At 43.1% G+C, this 21261-nt stretch overlaps 2 non-coding genes across 2 annotated transcripts; one reads left to right on the top strand and one right to left on the bottom strand.

Moving 5' to 3' along the window:
- Positions 1–901: 901 nt before the first annotated feature.
- On the bottom strand, positions 902–975 carry trnai-aau. The gene has a single exon. It is a non-coding gene; the product is annotated as a tRNA-Ile (tRNA).
- Positions 976–1175: 200 nt separating this feature from the next.
- Positions 1176–1247, top strand: trnap-ugg. The gene has a single exon. It is a non-coding gene; the product is annotated as a tRNA-Pro (tRNA).
- The last annotated feature ends 20014 nt before the right edge of the window (positions 1248–21261 follow it).

The raw sequence follows: 21261 nt of genomic DNA, 5'->3' as shown, positions 1-21261 counted from the left end.
CACCTGAACCACACTTCGCTACTTTTGAATGTAGCTAGCTAACTGACTGACACGTACATTTCCAACTAGTAATGTCAAATCAACACAGCAAACTTTTTCTGGTAACTTTTTAGCCATAACATATTTTTTAAAGCACTGTACGTCCCTCAAAGCATGATTTAGTCTTCATCGCAGAAGTTGGCCAATTTTGGCGGCAACAATTACCGTTCAACCGGTCGCAAGGAGCAGAACGGCAGTACGACGATCCTACCATGCTAGACTAGCTGGATTGATAGCTAACAACCACGCAACTTGATGTAAGTAAAACATTGTTTTGATAGATAGAATCAGAAATCGGTTTATTCGCCATGTATGTGATACAAACACGGAATGTATTGTGGTAAGGAGGTGCAAAACACTAAACATACGAATCTTAGGTAGATGTTGGTCGGACAAGGCAGCAGAAAATTCATATAAATACTAGCTAGCCCAGCTAGCGTTAGACTACTATAGCGTTGCCGTTAGACTACTGTAGCTAGCTAGTTAGCTACTAGTAATGGCCTGATCCGTAGCCTTCATCATTATATTGTATTTGATATGTAAAGTTTAGCTAGCGTAAGAAGACCCATTACAGTATCGTCAGGCTAGTTCTCAAATGTTACGGTTTTTTGACGAATTTGACGAATCTTCTTTTAACAAATTAACGGAAGAAACTATCTTGACCGATAATGTGGTTATGAACAAAGGAGAGTTTGAATAGCCAATATACAGTAGTAGGTCCTCTCCCTCTAGTCTAGCTAGACCTAGCGACATACGGTAGACTAGCGCTCTTGCAACTTATGAAAAAGGCAACGACACCTAGTTTCCAAGCTAGCTAGCTAGTAAACGTGTTCACGCAAAGCAGTTAAAGGCAAAAATCAAATGGCCAGTACGGGTATCGAACCCGCGACCTTGGCGTTATTAGCACCACGCTCTAACCAACTGAGCTAACCGGCCTGTTCGTTTCAGGGAAAATTAGTGTGACATATTCTTTAGATGGGCTGGGTGTGTCGCCGTGTCAAGAGTGAATATCGTAATGGAATGCAGTGAATTAAAACGTGGTCGGCTACAGATTTTAGTTTGTAAATAAGCCAATCCCTTTGTGTACATTTTATAGGTGTGTTCTCTATAAAGCATTTTTTCCAAATGGTAAGTGTGGCTCGTTGGTCTAGGGGTATGATTCTCGCTTTGGGTGCGAGAGGTCCCGGGTTCAAATCCCGGACGAGCCCATGTTTTTGCCCTGTGGCTGTTTTAGTTTGTTGGTGTAAAATAAAAATACAACCCGTTTACCTAACCCAGTGGTTCCCAAACCTGTCCTCAGGGACCACCTATCCTTCCTGTTTTAGATGTTTCCCTGCTCCAACACACCTGATTCAAATGAATGGGTCGTTATCTCGCTCTGTAGAAACCTGGTAACGAACATGAATTTGTATCAGGTGTGTTGGAGCAGGGAAACATCTAAAACATCTAAAACAGGTTTGAGAACCACTGACCTAACCCAAACTCTAAAATAACGTTTGTTTACATCATGTGGAATGCGTTGGTGGTACAGTGCCTGGTGAGTATAGCTGCCTTTGCTCGGCCGTGACGCAACTTGGCTTTTTAAGATGACATGACTGAGTTTTCATGGAAGTGGATATAATGGTACTTTGAAAGGGTTTTGCGATGCTTAGTCTTCCAAAGGGAGGTGCAGTGTTTTAAAATTGAAATACATTCATATTTACATTTACATTTATTCATTTAGCAGACGCTTTTATCCAAAGCGACTTCCAAGAGAGAGCTTTACAAAGTGCATAGGTCACTGATAATAACAACAAGATAGCCCCACAGCATTGCGGGTAGTCAAAAACAAGAAGTACATATTGTGAACAACCAAAAAATAGTGCTGAAGGGAAGAAACCATAAGAGCATGTAGTTAAACAAGTTAAATTACACAACATGAATCTCTAAGTGCAGGTGTACCTGTAGGAAAGCAATAAAAATAGGATTAACTAAAATAGAATACAACAGTTTAAATCAGCTACCACTAACCAACAAGAGCAACAGTCTAAGCAAGAGTCATTGTGATCCTTGAGGAAACTAGCGTTGGGTTCAGCAAACCATTCATTCCTAAGTACCATTGTACTCCCGGAACAAGTGCGTCTTGAGCCTTCTCTTGAAGGTGGAGAGACAGTCCGTGTCTCTGATGGAGGTGGGGAGTTGATTCCACCACTGGGGTGCCAGGCAGGAGAAGAGCTTGTGCTGGGACCGGGCGGTCTTGAGAGGTGGGACCACCAGGCGGTTGTCTGAAGAAGACCGTAGGTGGCGGGTGGGGGTGTAAGGCTGCAGGAGAGACTTGATGTAGTCGGGCGCAGTCCCGTTCACTGCTCGGAAGGTCAGTACCAGGGTCTTGAATCTGATGCGGGCCGTTATGGGTAGCCAGTGGAGGGAGATGAGGAGCGGGGTAACGTGGGAGCGTCTGGGTAGATTGTAGACCAGGCGGGCCGCTGCGTTCTGAATCCTCTGAAGAGGGCGGGTTGCGCATGATGGGAGACCGGCGAGCAGCGAGTTGCAGTAGTCCAACTTGGAGAGGACAAGTGGTTGGACAAGCAGCTGGGTGGAGTGCTCAGACAGGTATCTCCTGATCTTCCGGATGTTGTAGAGAGTGAATCTACACGACCGGGAGACCGCAGCAATGTGGTCCGTGAGGGAGAGCTCGTCATCCATGGTAACCCCAAGGTTCCTGGCAGAGGATGCAGGGGTCACTGTCGCAGATCCCAGGGTGATTGAGAGGTCATGGGAGATGGAGGGTTTGGCCGGGATGATGAGAAGTTCTGTTTTGGCAAGGTTCAGCTGGAGATGGTGCTCGGTCATCCAGGCGGAGATGTCTGTGAGGCAGGCCTCAATCCTAGCTGAGATCCCCGGATCAGTCGGAGGGAACGACAGGTACAGCTGCGTGTCGTCAGCGTAGCAGTGGTAGGAGAAGCCATGGGAGGTGATGATTGGTCCAAGTGAGGTGGTGTACAGAGAGGTGAATTCAAACCCAACCAATTCGATGGTGTTTACATTTCAATATTAAGTATTCAATGCTTAATTCCTTTTTAAAATTCAAAACATGTAAATGATTTGCTTATAACAGCCCCCTTTAACCCTAACACTAACCCGTGCACGCTCTGAATCAATGCGTGTGGCAGCGTTTTTTTCCGAGAATCTACAGGGGAATCAATCTGGAGTTACGAACGTTTAGGATCATAATTCCCTGCACAAATGTGTCCAAAACGGATACATTCAAGTTAAATATAAAAACATTCATAGTTAAATACTTTCGCCAAACATAACAATATGAGTCCAACGTAACGTTTTTACGTAAAGCTCCAAAAACGTGTTGTACTGTAGATCAAGAGTTTGTTGTATAGTTGAAAAGGTTACCTTTTACAGTTCATCTGTTATGTTTTGACTGAGAGAAAGATGAAAATGCCATCTGAATCTGTTATATTCTCAAAGTTAATCTAAAGAAGAAAACATGTTGTTTTAATGTCACTCAACATGCATGCAGATGGTAGGAGAATCTTTAAGATTTGACCCATCATTCCCCTACCCCTGGACCTGACCAAGCTGCTGTCTCTCTGCTCCTGAGCCTCTATCACAGCCTCTCTCTCTGCAGGGACCCTCCTCAGCCTCTCACAGCCTCTCACCACAGCTCACAGCCTCTCTCTCTGCAGGGACCCTCCTCAGCCTATCACAGCCTCTCACCATAATCATGGCACAATTAAGATCATTTCTTCACGACAGCTAGTTGGGAATAAAATCCCTTTCCTTCATAATCAAGTCTGGTTGTCAGATTAAGATGGAGAGGTGATTTGTGGGAAATTGTCTTTGCCAAACCTTGGAAGCTGAGCCCAGGTGGCCTCAGGTATCTCTGCCTGTCAGGGGCGCCCCCCCCCCCCCCCTCTCTCTCTGCTACTGCTGCCTGTTCAACATTCCTTGCAGGGAAAAGGGTTTTGATTTGTTACATGAAAGATTGTTTTGGTGGAGTATGCATCTTCGGGGAATCATTCTAATAGAAACTAAAAACAGCTCACTTCTTGTCCTTACTTTCTACCTCTCTGTCTCCCACTTATCTTATTTCCTTTTTTGTAATTGTCTCTTGTCTCTTGTTCATACATTAAGTTTCTTATTGTGGTTCTGTGTGGCCCAGATCATTCTGCTTCTCCTCTGCACCCTGAAGTTCTGCCTCAGAAGGGCTTCCATGATAGGAGAGAACACTACCAAGCTGTTTAAATGCTAAATAACTACATCGTAAAATGCTTATTTATTAAAATTAGTCGGCCCTACAACTTGAAACTACTTGAGGGCTCAGCAGAATATTCTGTGGTGGGCAGTAAGCAGGTCTTGCATGAGACTTGTAGTTTTGTAAGTTTGTCACTAGATGGCAGTAATACTCTTCTAAATTAGAACACTTTGTGATTTGTAGGTGACTTCTCTGGAATCAAGATTGGCTGGACCTGATGTTAGTTTCCTCCAGGATCTCAATGACTCTTATTGAGAGACTTGTTGCTCTTGTTGGTTTGTTGTAACTGCCTTAAAATTATTGTACTCGCTGTGAAATATATTATTGTGACTTTCTTTTTCCACAGGCACTTTTGAGGTTTTTGCTGTTTAACTGTAACTTGTCTGACTACATGCTCTTATTGTTCTTCCCTTTGGAGACTTATTTGGTTTCACAATGTATGCTTCATGTTTGGCTACCCGCAGTGTTTGGGGCTATCTCGTTGTTATGATCAGTGACGTATGCACTTTTGTAAAACTCTCTCTTGGAAGTCGCTTTGGATAAAAGCGTCTGCTAAATGCATGAATGTAAATGATCTTCAACGTTCATTAGGGTTTGTTCATACAGTTGAAGCAGAAGGTGAAAAATATCAATATTGGTTTTGAAAATTGCTCTCGACATGGAAATATTACATTTTGATGAACAAAATGTGTATTTGCCGGCCATCCATGACCTATTATTGTCAGAAGACTATGTAGTTGTCAAATGGTGATAAACATTTAGTAAATTGTTGGCACATTTTTATTAATTGCTGATTTCTTTGCACGTTTTGACTTTTATTGTCGTGAAATTCTGCAGTTCTTACATATGAGTGTCATGTTCTGAAGTATAGTTGTTTCGTTTTTTTATTGGATTATTAATCCATTTGAAACCTTTTAGGATAAGATTTACTATGTATATTGTTTAATACTGTTTTAAATACTACTTTAAACTACTGAAACTGAGGTACTGAAAATAAGATCTGTCATTCACTCTCACATAGAAAAGCGCTATAAAAAAATGAATTATTATTATTATCCTGTTTGCCATGCAACTGACATTAGTGCTAAATAGGTGTGTTCAGGTCTGTTTATGTGTTGTTGGTCAGGCAAGGACATGGCAGTCTAGGTACATTGAGACACACAGGCTAAACACAGGCCAGGACATGGCAGTCTAGGTACATTGAGACACACAGGCTGAACACAGGCCAGGACATGGCAGTCTAGGTACATTGAGACACACAGGCTAAACACAGTCATGAGAGGCTGCATGCTAAGTGAGTCAGAGACAGTAGAAAATTAAAAAACAGTGTGCCTTTAAAAACCTGGATGGCTGAAAATTGGACACATTCAAACCTGAATAGTTCCTGATGGCTGATTAATTGCTAGCTCATGTAACCTGGTTATACTGGTCTGGATTGTGTGGTTGTTAGCATTTAAAACGTCTTGTTTCTCAAGCCACAGTTGACTATCTGAAGAAGTTCTGTTGTTGGAGTTGTGGGCCTGTTTATTCTATATACACCAGATTTCTTTTTCTGTCTCTCTCTCAATTTTTCTCAACTGCACAGTATTTCAAATAAGATAGAATACCGTTGCTGTCAACTTTTAGACGGCTAGTTTTATCTCCCGTGTGAGCATTGTCACACACGTACAGTAAACCATGTGCCAAGGATTCTGCTGTGCTGAGTCACCTCTGTTTAGAGTTCCATGAGGTTCCCTCCAGAGGTGTAGAGCACAGGCCCCTCCTGCCCCTGCATGCTCTAACCTGTCCCAGGAGCACAGTTAGCGCTCTGTTTAGACTCAGAACCTCACCAGCTCTTGCATCTCAGCTTAGGGCAAAAAAACGCCACTGGCAAAAAACTTGGAGAACGAGCAGGATTGGTTGGTAATGCATGCTTACAGCAACACTGCTTATGGAAGCCCTTCTTTTAACTTAACACATTTTGATTACAAGAAAGTGGTGACAAGTTCAGTGCCACAAAATGATTCCAGATAAAGGTACATGTACTTTGTTTGAGATTGTTGATTGAAGATCCCAACAATTGGTGGATATACCACTTGATCCTGTTCTTTTTGGGGGGTGAAATGTGTGCACTCCTTTATCCTGCACTAAGATTCATAGCAAATGGGTCAAGAAATGTCTGGAGGATAGGGGATTTAGGGCCACGGTCCAACACAATGACATTGTGTGAACTACTACAGCCTCCTCGACATGCTTTGCCTCAGCGGAAACCCTTCAGTATTTCCTGTCAAACGGAGCATTCTTGCCTTTAGTTCACCTTAAGTGTCTAGACAGTGGTTTTCTTGCTTCGTTGGTTCTCTTGGACTGAGGCCAAATCTTCACTCTTGAAGGCGATAAGAAAGACGTGTTATCTGCTGTTAGCGGGGGTGGCGACGGGAGCAGAGCTCTGGCGGGTGTCACCGGGGTGGGAGGGGGGGGGGGGGTGTCACCGGGGTGGGAGGGGGGGTCACCGGGGGGGGGGGGGGGGGGGGGTGTCACCGGGGTGGGAGCGGGGTGTCACCGGGGTGGGAGGGGGGGGGGGGTGTCACCGGGGTGGGAGCGGGGGGGGGGGGGGGGCGGGGCGTCTACGTGCTCCTGACCAGAGGCACACCACACCGAGGCAGAGACTCGGCCACGATAAATACATTCAGCCTCATACATCATATCTGCATTCAGCCTTTTCTTCCAGTAATTGCAAACGGTCACAGCTTTCTTCACTAAACTTCATTTTCAGGCACTGAAGGTAGTCTGGAGCTACAAGGGACAGAAAAAAAAGGAAAAATAGAAAAAACTCTCTAAATCCTTTGTCTGCGTCTTCTACATCAAATAGCGTTATTACTTATTCCTCACCGTTGTCTGGTGAGGTCCCCCTAGAAAAGCTTTATCCTGCATCAGAACATACACTACAATACACAAGGGCAAGTGAAGGTGGGAACAAAACAAATATGATAGAAAACTTCCAAAGTTACGGACCATACAAAATAGTTGCAATACAATGTAAACAACTGCTCAAAGCGTGCGTGTGCTTTCTGCCAGCACAATAGAAAAATATGAGATTGAGGTCATCCATTGAGGTGCGATCGACTGCACCTATATTGCGCCCGACAAAGGCCATCAGGGGTAATACAACAACTATTCAGACCATTCAGCACTTACGCTTGTGTTCTCTGGATATTGTCTGTTATGAAAAGTCCAAGGTCCCTGAAGTAAAAATCTATCCATGAATTGTACGTTGGTTCTTGTTTGAAGTCCATTGTGGCTTTATTCCCTAGCCAGGTAACACAAGAATGCAGCCTTTATTCTGGGCATAGTTGATCCACAATATTGGCAACTGGTCCTTAATTCCTTCTATGCGAGGCAACTCTCCAGCTCAAAGTAATTCAGACTCTTTCTCTCCATCTTGAATGGAGGGCTTGTGAAATGAAAGGGATTCAATAGATGTGAAAGATTTATTCAAGGGAAAAACATCAAGACTTTGGAATGGAAATCCAAGACATATTCTTTACCGAAGGACACACGATAGTTTCATGCTGTATAACAGGCAAATTCTGGAGATGCTTCGATCCATACAATGGTGAAAGAAATTAAATAGATAACCATGTCACACAGAAAGAGTTCATCCGCTACATGATACCTAATGAAAAGGTACATTTTAAGTAGATTAGATGCTGTGTACAGTAAAAAGGACAGACTACTGATTGTAATTATTTAATACAGAGTTGGTCTTAAATGGCATGAACTGGCACACTTATAGCTCATTCTGTGGAACAGTAATCTCATCTGTAGAGTTTGTATTTGTAAGCAGTAAGCTATTTCATTTCAGGTGACTTGGAAAAACCTGTTTAAACATACAAGGCTCTAATGAAGGTAAAAATGCCTTTGAAAACTGATTCTAACTCGTTTAAATGTTTCCCTTTTGATATTATTCTTTATCACTGAAACCATGTACTGCTATTGTAAAGCTTGCTAACATGTTAGTGTTAGTACATATGAAAAGCTTTACATTCCAGATGTTTACCCTGGAGCCATTTCCTGTTCATGCCAGTATGATGTCTGAGCACTATGCTGTAATCATGCTGTTTTGATGGTTCAGTTGTCTTGACATTTGTTGGTGGAGCTGTCAAGCCTCGTCTTGGATTAAGGGAAGCATCAGTCAGACATATGTCCTTTCTGCTTTTGTACAGTTTTTTTATTTTTTATCTGGGTGAAATATAATTTTGATCTCACTTCATTCAGAATGACAGTTCTTCCAAATGGCTGCAGACCCAAAGGGATATTCATTACTTTTGGTAGACCCGCCCGGGTAGCTCGTCAACTTTTCATCTCCTCCATCTCTCATCTATTTCACTCTCTCCAAAAGCCCATTTTTCCTGCCAATTTCACTGCTTTACTTTGCTATGACCTTCTGGCGTAGATTGCTTGGCTTGTGTTATTCACAGTTTGAGTTTTACAGAGAATAATATTTCGGCATAGGATTTCCCCCACTCTTAGGTCCCCAATAACTCGTGCTGATAAACCCAGGAAATTCACTCTCCTGGGTTTCTCAGAATTTGACAGCTTAGGGCTGTGTGTGATGGTGGGTTGTAGTGTCTGGATATGAAAATGTTCAGCAAGAAAGGAAATGACCTTAAATAACTTCCGACCCCTGTGCTTCCTTTTAATAAATACATTCCTTTTAAGTTAATCAAAGCAAATTTAATGTGGGCATACATGTGGCATATAGCCTACCTTATGTAAGGAGTTATTCGCTTATGAGAATCAAAAAGTTTGGCTGTTCAGATGATTGTGTTTAGGGTTGAGGGTTCCCAGGATGTCTGTCAGAATGGTGAGTGAGATGACAGCTACGGATCAAGGTCTAACCTGTTTCTTTCCCAGGAACAGTTATAGTCACAGCAAGAATGGGATTTGGGAGATTTAAGGGTTAAATTTAGGTTAAATAAGGGTTTAATTCAATTTTAGCTTTTTATTCCATTGAAATCACTCAAGACACTGAGACCTTTTGTCTTGTTTTGTACCACAGCACAAAATGTAAAAATGAAAGGGCACTTAATTCCCAGGTAGACCATGTTCCAGTTACCTGAGAGCCTTTTACAATATCACTCTCTCATTTGTGGGATGTAATGGGGTCTGGGCTTGTCTGGGCCTCATTGTCACCAGCAGGCCTGGTTTGGGCCATTTGGAACATCTTAAATACAGGGACGACTTTAATCTTTCTTCATTATTTCTCCATTATTGATAAATGTGTCCTAATACCTCCCTCCTCTTATAAATGAAACACTTTGACTCGTTCTCCATCCCTCATTTTTCCTCTCAGCACCTTTCCCCTCTGCTTTCATCTTTTACAGGGGACAAGTAAGTAAAGGTAGCGACCGAGTGAATTCCACTTGGAGATAGAAGGATAATTGAGTTGGTAAACATCCGAGGTCAGGGCAAGATCATTGTTAGATAATGTTAAGAGGTGCTTGGCTTCATTTCAGTATGCATATTACCATATTACCTTTGTTGCCGACTGCAGGGGGATATCTGCTACCATGTAGACTAGAGCAGCAAACCCAGTGGTTTGGCTGGATCACAGGACATTCAAGGACGTTACTTCTGGTCCGTCAGCAGACGTATATTCACCTGAATATCTGCTGTGTGTTGTCAGACTTTTCCATTTAAAATCAGAAATTGTTTAGCTTCTCTTGTATTTTCTCTTTCTCATAACAGTAAGGAAACTTATTTGATTTGAATAGGCTTAATTGTTGCTCCTTGCAGATTTCCATCCATCCTTGGTGGTTAGAAGGTCTCTTTGACATGTTGTTTTTACCTTCCAACTAAACTGGTAAACAGAGCTAATGCGTCACAATATTGGACCTCCTGGAGCCCATGTACAGAACATGATGGAAGAATGATTGATGTGCAACAACAATCAGATCTGTTTTCCTGACAAGAGTCTGATTCATGTCTCTGCCCAAACCCTAGTTACTCCATCCCCTTCATTTCTTATTTATAATTGAAAAAGGGTTCAGGATAGTTTTCCGTGAATTATTGTACCAGGTAATGGATAACATTTTGAAGAGATTAAGTAATAAATTGTTAGAGTACTATATTATTTTGTAATATATTGTGTTGGGATTTTCCCTAATAGAACATTTAGTCTGTTAGTAGTATTTGAAAGCCTTGTTTGATCTTACCTGGTTTTAGGCACAAAAGAGACTGGTTTACCCTGGGGCGGGGATGTGGACCGGGGAGGGGATGTGGACCGGGGAGGGGAGGGTGGTCTTTTTTTCTGAGACTGAGACGAGGTAGTTACATGACTAGCTGAGCCACCTTGATAAACCCCCAATGGGGCTACTTGAATTGTGGGGAGGTTTACCAAATGAGTCTCTCAATTAGAGGATTTCTCCCTGCCAGACAACAGAGGATTCAGCTTCACTGAAACAATGCTGCTCTGGTTGTCGTCCGGTTCAGATACCCGCTAACAAGTTCTATTATAACTAGGCTTGTGAAAACTGACTACAAGTCCAGGTACTCTTAGATGATGAAGTCCATACTCCAAGCCTCTGTGTACCCAGGACCAGTCCAACACCTGCCACTGCATGCGCACAAACATGAAGCTTTTCCAGCAGTGAGAATCAGTCTGGAGCTGCCCTCAGGGCTTTCTAACGGAGCCCCCGGAAAATCCCCAAATGGATGCATCTACTCAGGATTATAGGCCTATATGATAAGCAAGAAGGTGTTTTCTATCAAAATGTTTTTGGGTGTAAAAAATTGTCTGCTTAAGTAGTATTATCACTTTTACTCCAACAATGCAGAATAAAATGCTGTTTGTTCACTGTAAGGAGTACAACTGTGTCAGTCAATCTCAAGACCCCCAAATGAAAAATATTTACACCTAACACTGTCTGCATGAAAGAGTTTCAAATCAAACCAAGCCTGCTAGTGTAAAGCAAGAAAATGGGAAGTGGGGAATAACAGGAAGATAAAGATGAATAAAATAGAAACAGAAGGAGATGAAGTCAGGATGAGAGGGAGGCGGGAGGAGAGGAAGGCGGGAGAGACTGTTTTTGGATTAACCATGCACTGACAAAAAAGGAAGAATCTGAATTCCCGGGTCCTAATCTTTTGCTCCAAGCACGGCTCTGCTAAGCTCTGGTTTGGGATGACAGGTCCCCCACCTGGACAAGTTGGACAATGTCTCCGCAATGTCTCGTTTCTACGGGAACACTGCAACGCAGACGTCTAATCACGTCCGGAACCAAAGGCACCTGCCCTATCTGCCTCTACATTTGGTTGGGGAATCTTTAAAGAGGCTAAACCTCACTTTCATGCTTGTCTTTTATTCACGGTAAGTGCTTATCGAAGCCGAGCTGTTACCACTGCCCCATCCTCCCTCCCACAAGCTCACTGAACGCTTGACGTAAGTACAGCCAATCTGGGTAAATATGAATCTCTCTTCACTGTCACTGCTGGCATATTATGCCCCTGAGGGAACATTCTTTTCATAATATCATAAGCTGCTTAGCGGTGTGCTTCTATTTAAGGCATACATATTAATAGCTATAAGGAAATCATATTTGAACTGTTCCCTGCAATCAATGTCTTTGGGATTGCTGTTATACTTTGTATAAGAAGGTGCTAATAACTTGAAGGCACTTACACTGGGCGATCTAATCCCTTTGTATGATAAAGGCTTGCCTTGGTAGGAGAGGGTGCCAGATACGGACAAGGTGCTCGAAGGTTCAGCCCCTCATCACAACCTCACTAGCTCCTTCTCCACCTCCATTTCCTCATCACAACCTCACTAGCTCCTTCTCCACCTCCATTTCCTCATCACAACCTCAGTAGTTCTTTCTCCGCCTCCCTTTCCCCTGAGAAACCACTAATGTGGGGTAGGAGCATGTTGCTGTTGCACCAAACACACTAACTATTGCGCGATATGCTCTTCATAATACCTCCACCTCCCACCCTCTTTATTTGAGTGGTTGCTTTTGGTGCATAAATACAACAGTTTGTGGTTTAAATGCTGTCTTTGTAGTCATTACAGGATTAAACCTGTGAATGATCTCTCTCAGTTTTATTAAGGTCTTGACTGTATTATGTAGAATACATATTTGATTCTACTAGGAGGTTTGTAGCAGTGCTTCACATCAGGAAAGAGAGGAGAGGAAGAAGCTTACAGAGCATGTGTGTGAGTGTGTGTGTGTGTGGTGGGGGGGGGGGGGGCTTTCTGGAGGAAGTCATTCTTGGTGTGGCCATTAGCAGCAGATTATGCAGCTGTTGGTTGGTTGGCTTCCCACCAAGAGTTTATTTACAGGGTTTCATTATCCTACAGTGGCAGATATCATTTCCCCATCCCAATACGAAGAAGACAGTGATACTCTGGGATGCTGGATGTTTTGATGGTAGCTTTGGGTTTCCATTCAGTCCAGTGATGCTCAGTCACATCAGAGGAGAACTGACACTTTTTAAAATGTTCTTCATGATTTAAATGATCTCCATTCTAGATAGTGGTATTCTATAAAAGGGTAACATGTCAGGTTATGGTCTTCCACTTTGCATGTTCATTCAGAGTTGGTGATGTCGTGACCTTGTTTTAGAGCGTATTCTATAAATACTGTCCCTCCATCCCCTCCATGGGCCCACCGTATTATTAAAGCACCCAACCCTGAACAGTCATTTCAAGTCAAATCAGGTATTTACAATGGACTAAGTCCTACCTGGAGTAGAGTGTGGTTACATAAACCCTCCCCTGCAGTGTAAGAATGTGCCCTGCCCAGGCTCTCTCCCTGTGAGCCCTGCAGGTGGACGCAGTGCCTAGGTGCTCCAGCAGGGTGCGCTGGTCCACAGTGGGAAGAGCCAATAGGCAGGAAGCACTTGGGGCTGGGGCTGGGGCATTGCTCTATGAGCCCGGATGAGTGCCTCAATTGTGAGGATATGTTCCTGTAAGCCTCTGGTTGACAGCAACACAGTGCACTTATTTAAAGCAATTTCAAACATGTCTTGTCTGACAAGTTTTAAATCCTACTTAACACCCCGTAACAGCCACCAGTTTACTGTCAGAATTAAAGAACAGAATTCTCAAAGGGAGAGAAATTATCACTTTCATTCTGTTCGCCTCCGTTGTGCATAAGGGACATGGCAGGCATGTTTACCTAGGGATGAATATATTATTACCAATTTGCAACACAATGCTTTTCATCCTGGTGAAAAGACTGTTGAAAAGTTTACCTTATACTTTAATTGCTGCCATTATGGATCAAGGAATAAAAGGAACCCCAAGCACATGTCGGTGTAAGACATGAAGGGCAGAGCAACGTTTCAGCAGTTGAAACCTTCTTTATTTGGGATAGCTTTAGTACCGAATGTAAACCTGCACCATTACTTTTTCACTCTTTTTCTCCCTTTGTTGATTAAGCCCAAATAAAAATGGCTCCTGTCCAGAGTTCTGTTGTCTCAAACGTGTAATGCAGAAAACATGTTTTTTTTTTTTATGCATTCGACTTTTGGACATTCGACAGACAAAATTATTTTAGAATTGTTTTCTTCTATGACACTAGTAAAAAAAAAAAAACATGTTTTTAGTTGTTTGTAATTTGTTTGTAACTTCCTTTGTGACTGTGTTAGTCATGAAAACAAAGGCTGACTATGTATTTGTATTTTTATGAAGACGTGTAACGGATCCAGGCTGCCTCGGCTCTGCCTCACGTCGAGTCTCCACGGATGGGCATCCTACCTCAGATTGCGCTTTTGTTATCAGTCCCCAAAAGCAAAAACAAATCGCCAAATGTTACAATCTTCCTCCTGTCCTCCTTGCGATTGCATGTGAGGAGTTGAGGTGATAAGCCCTCTGGTACGTGTTGTTGCTGTGTGAAAGACCCTTTATCAGCTCATACCTCTGACTTGTGCTTAGTCTAGTCAGCCAGAGAAATATGACGGGAATAATCTGATAGGGCAACGGCATCTCGACATCAGTGCGAGTGTGTGCTTAGCACGCTGGTGTTTATGCTGCCCGGCCGATAGGGCAACGGCATCTCGACATCAGTGCGAGTGTGTGCTTAGCACGCTGGTGTTTATGCTGCCCGGCCTTCTTTTCTCCAGGGAAAAATGTCAATAGAGTTTTCAGGATGCATCTCTCCAGTGGGAGGAAGCCCTCTGACTTGCATGGCCTCTGGATTGAAAAAAGAAGCAGCATACGTTAGGTGAGAGTAACTGTCGGTAGATTGCTGCAGTAAGATGACAACGCTACTCCTGAATGTGTGCAGAGAAACAGCCTGCTTCCCAGCTGAATTTCTGCTCTCGCAGCTTCACCCCAGACTGTGTGTGAGGGTGAGGGTTAGTGTGCAGTGGCATGTTCTGGGTATCAGCACAGAAAGACTGCATGTTTGTATGTGCAGGAGAGAAAGTAAGAAAGCCGGTGTGTGTGTGTGTGTTCTACAGGAAGGTAATTGTGAGGCTGCTGTCGTGGCAGGGAGACGGCTCTGTAATTCCCCCGCATGAGAGGTCCTGTTTGAGGGCACCTGAAACACGTCACACACCCTCCAGCCCTGTGCCGCCGGCGCTCTCACAGGAAACACTGATTACACATTGTGCGCTGGAATGTGTTGGCACAGACTGTCAATTAAACAAGAAAATGAAATGGCAATACCCAATAAAAAATATAATAAATACATAATTTGATTATTCATTTGATAGGATTTATTTTTGAGAATTCTCCATTCCATCAAGGCCGTTGTGTAATCTATTTGTGTAAAGTGTGATGGAGAGCTTTTATTATTAGATGGTTAGAATGTATTCAGTCCAGTCTGAAACTAATTTGCAATTCTCATAGCCCCTGTAACAATTCACTTAATTCTAGCATACCTCTCACACCATAACAGATAGATACACAAATCATTTAATTTACCTTGAGAGAAACTATTATTTTGTAAAATGTAAACTGCTTTTTTGGGTCGTAAAATATTATTTTTCAGAGTGCAATAGTTTTGTTAAAGATTAAGAGTGTTCACAAGTTATAATGGATGTTATGCATAGCTACATTTGAGTAGAATTTTCAAATTAGTAATGACCTTTTTCCCACTGGTTTCTCTGGTAAAACTAGAGACCAGAGCATTTACAACTTAAAACTGGAAAAGTAGCGTAATTAATTGTTCGCTACAAAGTTTAACTAAAGTTTTTGTATTCCTTCTTTTCCCCCCCAGAAATAATCGTCTTTTGAAACATCCATATTGATCTGGCTGGACAGATGGAGTAAGTTATTCAGTGTGGTACTGAACTAGTGTGGTAGACAGATCTTAAGCCTCATGTCTCTCAGTACCAAAGCATCAAAGCCACTTCAAGCTCTTTGCAGCGTGACGTAGTAAGGTAGTTAGAATGTCTCCCTCTTAGCTTGGAAATATTTATACTATTGTAGATTCATTTATGACACTTCCAATGAAGCTTTGGCAATAACTTTTTCCGAACATGGTGTGGTGTGTATATTTGTCACTGCAATTGTTGATTGCAATAAGCTCTTACAGGGATCCTTATCTCCCGGGCCTATCAAGACCTGGTCTTTGCATGCCCCCCCTCCCCCCCTCTGAGTGGGATCGTCTGTCGAGCACCTTTGATTTCTCCAGCCCTCCCCAGGTAGCTCAGGAAGGCTGGGAGGTCTTTGAGAAAGCCGAACAAAGCCACATATTTGTTACCAACTGTTGCCACCATCGGCTGCAACATCTTGTTTGTCGGCTGAGCAGGGCGAATGGCAGTATGGATAGGGGTGTTTGGAGGTGAAATAAAGGAGATGCTATCCCGGCTAAATGAGGGAAGATTCACGCGGTATAATGAAGGCTGGACCCATGTCTTCATGGTTGATGCGTATCTAAAAGGCCTGGCAAATACTGTTCCTGAACAGAAGGTTTTATCTGCAGATATACATAGCCCTTGCCACCAGCAGACCCACAGGAGACCACGCACTATCTTCTCAATCACTTTTATTCTTTGCAAGTTTTTTTCCGTTTTTTTTTCTTCATTTTTTTATCTAAAGGAGATTGCAGGACTCAATCAGAGTTTAACTCTAGTTTTTATTTTTTCACTTCCATCCTGATGTTTTTGATTAGGTTTAGTATCCCGGAAATTCCTTCTGTTGAATTTAAGATTTGATTCCACAGAGATCTTTAATCCGTTGACCGATTGCAGTTGGACCTTGTATCTGTTAGAGAAATGTTGAATTTACAGAATCATTTTGGTATCATAAACCATTGTAACCATCACAGTATTTTATGGGATTAATGTATGCTGACACCTTGAGAAAGAATTGAAACGTGGACGGGTGGAGCGAGATTCAGGATGTGTGATGTTGGAATTCAAGATGGAGCGTGTGTCAAGGTAGGTCACTGTGCTGTGTGAGGACAGAGACCTGGCCTCTCTGAGGCCTTGGTTCACAAGGTGCTGGCTGTGTGTCCTCTCCTCAACAGATTGTTTTCTTTTCTTCTGTCACTGCAATTGAGGAGCTTTTGCTGAGGAGAAAAAAGACGAGGAAAAAGGTCACCTGTATGTGAAGCTCCTTTATCTTCCATCTTCCCCTGGCTTCCACAAGCAGCTTTTTTCTAAGCTGCAACCTAGCCAAGCATGAAGGGAATATAATTTCAGCCAATCTCCCGGTAGCTTGGGTGCACAGGAAGCCATTGTAGGCCGGCAAAATGGCCACAATAGACTCACTGCCCCCCTGATAAAGATCTGCATAGGTAATGCCAGGGCAGCAATAAATGCAATTTTTGCCTCCTTGCATTCAACCCTACTCCCACACTGCTCTGACCACTGTTTGTCCCTCTTGGCATCGAAGGTGATGGATAGCATTTCTGTTGCATATAATTGCAAGGGATGTATAATGGTGGAAATTAATTAATTTCCTCAGTGAATAATGCATTACCGGGACATTTCTTTAGTGTTTATCTGGAAACACGGCCAATAGCTTTGTTTGCGCTTAGAAACTTTTCAACTCCTCGCTTCCTTGCCTTCTGAAAGGGTCCCAAGTAATATGTAATATGAAAGCCTAAAGGACACCAGGTGACCAAGCCTTGTAAAGCAGCCCACACGGGCCAGTCTGGCCGCTGATCCAGCCTCACGGATGCCTTTCATTTCATGAGTTATATTCCACATTTGAATTGCTGTTTTTGATAGCCCTGCCTTTTCTTTTCACACAGCCCTGCAAGCATAGTCTTGAACTTTTACCATTCAGCTTTGAATGCCAATGAGATGATGATGTAGTGGTGCCAGCAGCAGGGGGCTGAGGGCATCTAGGTGACTGGGACTGAAGGCCCGGCAGTAACCTATACCCTTGAAGTGACAGTTTACAAACATCAATAACTGTTGGTTTAAGGACAAACATTCAGGTCATGTCAAGCCACACACTCATAAATTGAGTATTTGCTTCCGAGCAGAAATAACTGAGAAGAATTAAGATAAGTTAACGTTGGACAGCAGTTAAGGTAAAGTAAACCAGTATGTATATAAGGCCTTGCCCCTCCCTGCAAGATCTCTGCTGCGTCTCTCATTCCTCTCCAAGCAAACACTTACAACTGTACAATTGTACTGAGAAATACAACAAATATTTGAAATTGTCAGTTAACAAACCTATTAAACAGCACAAAAAAAGATTTGTATGCAATACTGAATAATTGACCTACTATTATGAACACAACTCATCACCTGTGGGTCAGTTACCACAAAAAAGAAAACCTTTGAAGTTGGGAGCAAGTCAAAACAAGATTTATTTACATTGTAAAATTCCAAAGGCAGGTATACAAAAGATAACATTTTTAACGTCTTAAAAGTATCACTTTAGCTGTTGTAGTTCTGTCTACCTCTGTCCCTTTATTGTGTCATGTAAGGGTTGTTATTTCAGGGTGCTGTGATTGTAGTCACAATACAGATTCACATCTTGTTTTAAATGTTCCACTAAACCAGATTTTGAGATGTAGAGAACAAACTAGATTTAAGAAGGAAAAAACTCATTTATTTAAAGAGATGACTAATAAACGTCTTGTGTTCGAATTCTGGATGGTCAAAAATAATCTAAGAGGTTAACTTACTTGTTTTAGCTTTGACGCGATGACCTACAAATTACATGACTTTTTTGTCCTTAGAGCACTGCGCCTTGAGGGAAATAATTAGTTTGTTAAAACACTTTACACAAAGTAAAGAACAGGTAACATCCACCATGCTATAGTATGATCACGTATCGCAGCCTAATCTGGAATATCCAGTCTCTGTTTGTTATCAATCTCTATTTTAATGTCAATGCTGATGTCACTGGGTGTTGTGTCAACATTGTTTGAAAGAAAGATTAGAAGTATGAAGATGTTGGAGTTGGTCTTTTTATTGTGAAAATGTCCCCGCCCTATAACCCTAACCCCCTAACCCTAACGCCCTTGCACAATGCGTATAACAAGTATCAAACCCCTGTTCTCTCAGTCCTGTTCTCTCAGTCCTGTTCTCTCAGTCCTGTTCTCTCAGTTCTGTTCTCTCAGTCCTGTTCTCTCTGTCCTGTTCTCTCTGTCCTGTTCTCTCAGTTCTGTTCTCTCAGTTCTGTTCTCTCAGTTCTGTTCTCTCTGTCCTGTTCTCTCAGTCCTGTTCTCTCAGTCCTGTTCTCTCAGTTCTGTTCTCTCAGTCCTGTTCTCTCTGTCCTGTTCTCTCTGTCCTGTTCTCTCAGTTCTGTTCTCTCAGTTCTGTTCTCTCAGTTCTGTTCTCTCAGTTCTGTTCTCTCTGTCCTGTTCTCTCAGTCCTGTTCTCTCAGTCCTGTTCTCTCAGTTATGTTCTCTCAGTTCTGTTCTCTCAGTCCTGTCTCAGATAGAAGAATGTGGCATTCGCTGGCGGTGAGGAGAAGCGGTGGCCGTTTAATTAACCTCTCCTGCCTCACTCTGCTCACAACAATTTTCCCTGTGACTTGCTTTAATAGTTTAATGACCTTGCTGTCAGTAATACTGTGAAAGACTGAATCAAGGTATGATTTAATTAAAAGAGTCCATATGTTTAAGACTGCACCTAACACAGATGTGGACACATGGGGGTTTAAGGAGTAGACAGAAATGACCCTGCCATTTAATATTGAAAACCACAGAGTGAAGCAGTAAATAAGCAGACAGGATTAGCACTGGGCTGGAGAAAGGAACACTGTGTTCCTGCTGATACTGCTATTCAAATGGCTGTATTCACAATTGAATTATTAACAAAAGACTTCATATGAAGATCATACAATGACTTGTCAACATTGTCTAATCACCTCCTGAATCCACACCCCAGCTTCCTGTCCTCTACACCCCAGCTTCCTGTCCTCCACACCCCAGCTTCCTGTCCTCCAGACCCCAGCTTCCTGTCCTCCAGACCCCAGCTTCCTGTCCTCCACACCCCAGCTTCCTGTCCTCCACACCCCAGTTTTCTGTCCTTTACACCCCAGCTTCCTGTCCTGCAGACCCCAGCTTCCTGTCCTCCAGACCCCAGTTTTCTGTCCTTTACACCCCAGCTTCCTGTCCTCCAGACCCCAGTTTTCTGTCCTCTACACCCCAGCTTCCTGTCCTCCACACACCAGCTTCCTGTCCTCTACACCCCAGTTTCCTGTCCTCCACACCCCAGCTTCCTGTCCTCCACACCCCAGCTTCCTGTCCTCCAGACCCCAGCTTCCTGTCCTCCAGACCCCAGCTTCCTGTCCTCCACACCCCAGCTTCCTGTCCTCCACACCCCAGTTTTCTGTCCTTTACACCCCAGCTTCCTGTCCTGCAGACCCCAGCTTCCTGTCCTCCAGACCCCAGTTTTCTGTCCTTTACACCCCAGCTTCCTGTCCTCCAGACCCCAGTTTTCTGTCCTTTACACCCCAGCTTCCTGTCCTCCAGACCTCAGTTTTCTGTCCTTTACACCCCAGCTTCCTGTCCTCCAGACCCCAGCTTCCTGTCCTCCAGACCCCAGCTTACTGTCCTCCAGACCCCAGGTCCCTCAGACAAGGCCTTGCTGACTCTACGGTCACCTGTCACCACCCAGCAGATGTAGGATGAGCTGGCCTGGCCGCTAGTGTGGGCCTGATGAGAGTGGAATGACTTCATAATGGCAGGGGTGTTCCTGGGTTTATGGAACGATATGATAATCCTCTTTTCACACAATGGTGATAATGATCATTATTATGGCAGGGGAGTAGGGGGCAAGAAAACGGCTCGGAATGGAGACTTTGCTGAATAATCCTTCTGCCTTGAAAGGTTAAATACGGATTTGAATATTATGATCCCCTCTCTCCCTTTGCCAGTGAAAATGATTTGAGTATTTGAAACAGATGTGCCCGTTATGCATTTTACTTGCCAAACAACGGCTCTGTTTATTTAGTTATACTTGAGGATTTATTATGAAAGGCCTATTTATCTGTAGCTAAAGATGTGCGACGTGAAGGTCGAGTTAGATGTGGTCTTTAGGTTGTGTGTGAGTTTGAAACTTTGTTTTTCAGATCTTCAGGTTTCAGAATATTACGTGTTTGCTGAGATTGTGGAGGCAGATACTGTGAAGGTCAACAGGTGGATACACAATGGTCGGCTAATCCTCGATATCTCCTTTATTGACTTGAGTTTTTCATTAGATGAATCACCAAGAAAAGATATGATTTGCAGCAATTGATAACAAGTAGCAAGGATTAAAGAAGGAGAATGTAATATCTCAAATGGACGTTTAACAAAAACAGGCGACACAGACCCATATGTTAGCTAAGCAAGGTACAGCTGTTTGTGTCCAGGACTGACACTGTACACTACCCTTACGAGCCATGTTAGCCAGCCTCAGACTCCTCCATCTCCACACCAACACACCATATCATAGTAAAGTGTACAAATCCATGGCACTTGACTCCGTTTGTATATTCTCCGGGGCGTCTTGGAAATGGAGCATTTACCTCTCGGAGTGTCCCTTGCAGAACATGATCTGCCGAAATTGCTTCCTATGGCTGCGTAACACCTTAA

Source organism: Hypomesus transpacificus, chromosome 16 (genome assembly GCF_021917145.1).
Source record: "Hypomesus transpacificus isolate Combined female chromosome 16, fHypTra1, whole genome shotgun sequence".
Lineage (NCBI taxonomy): Eukaryota > Metazoa > Chordata > Actinopteri > Osmeriformes > Osmeridae > Hypomesus > Hypomesus transpacificus.
The sequence above is the reverse complement of the archived record's forward strand: the minus strand, read 5'-3'. Positions and strand labels throughout refer to the sequence as shown.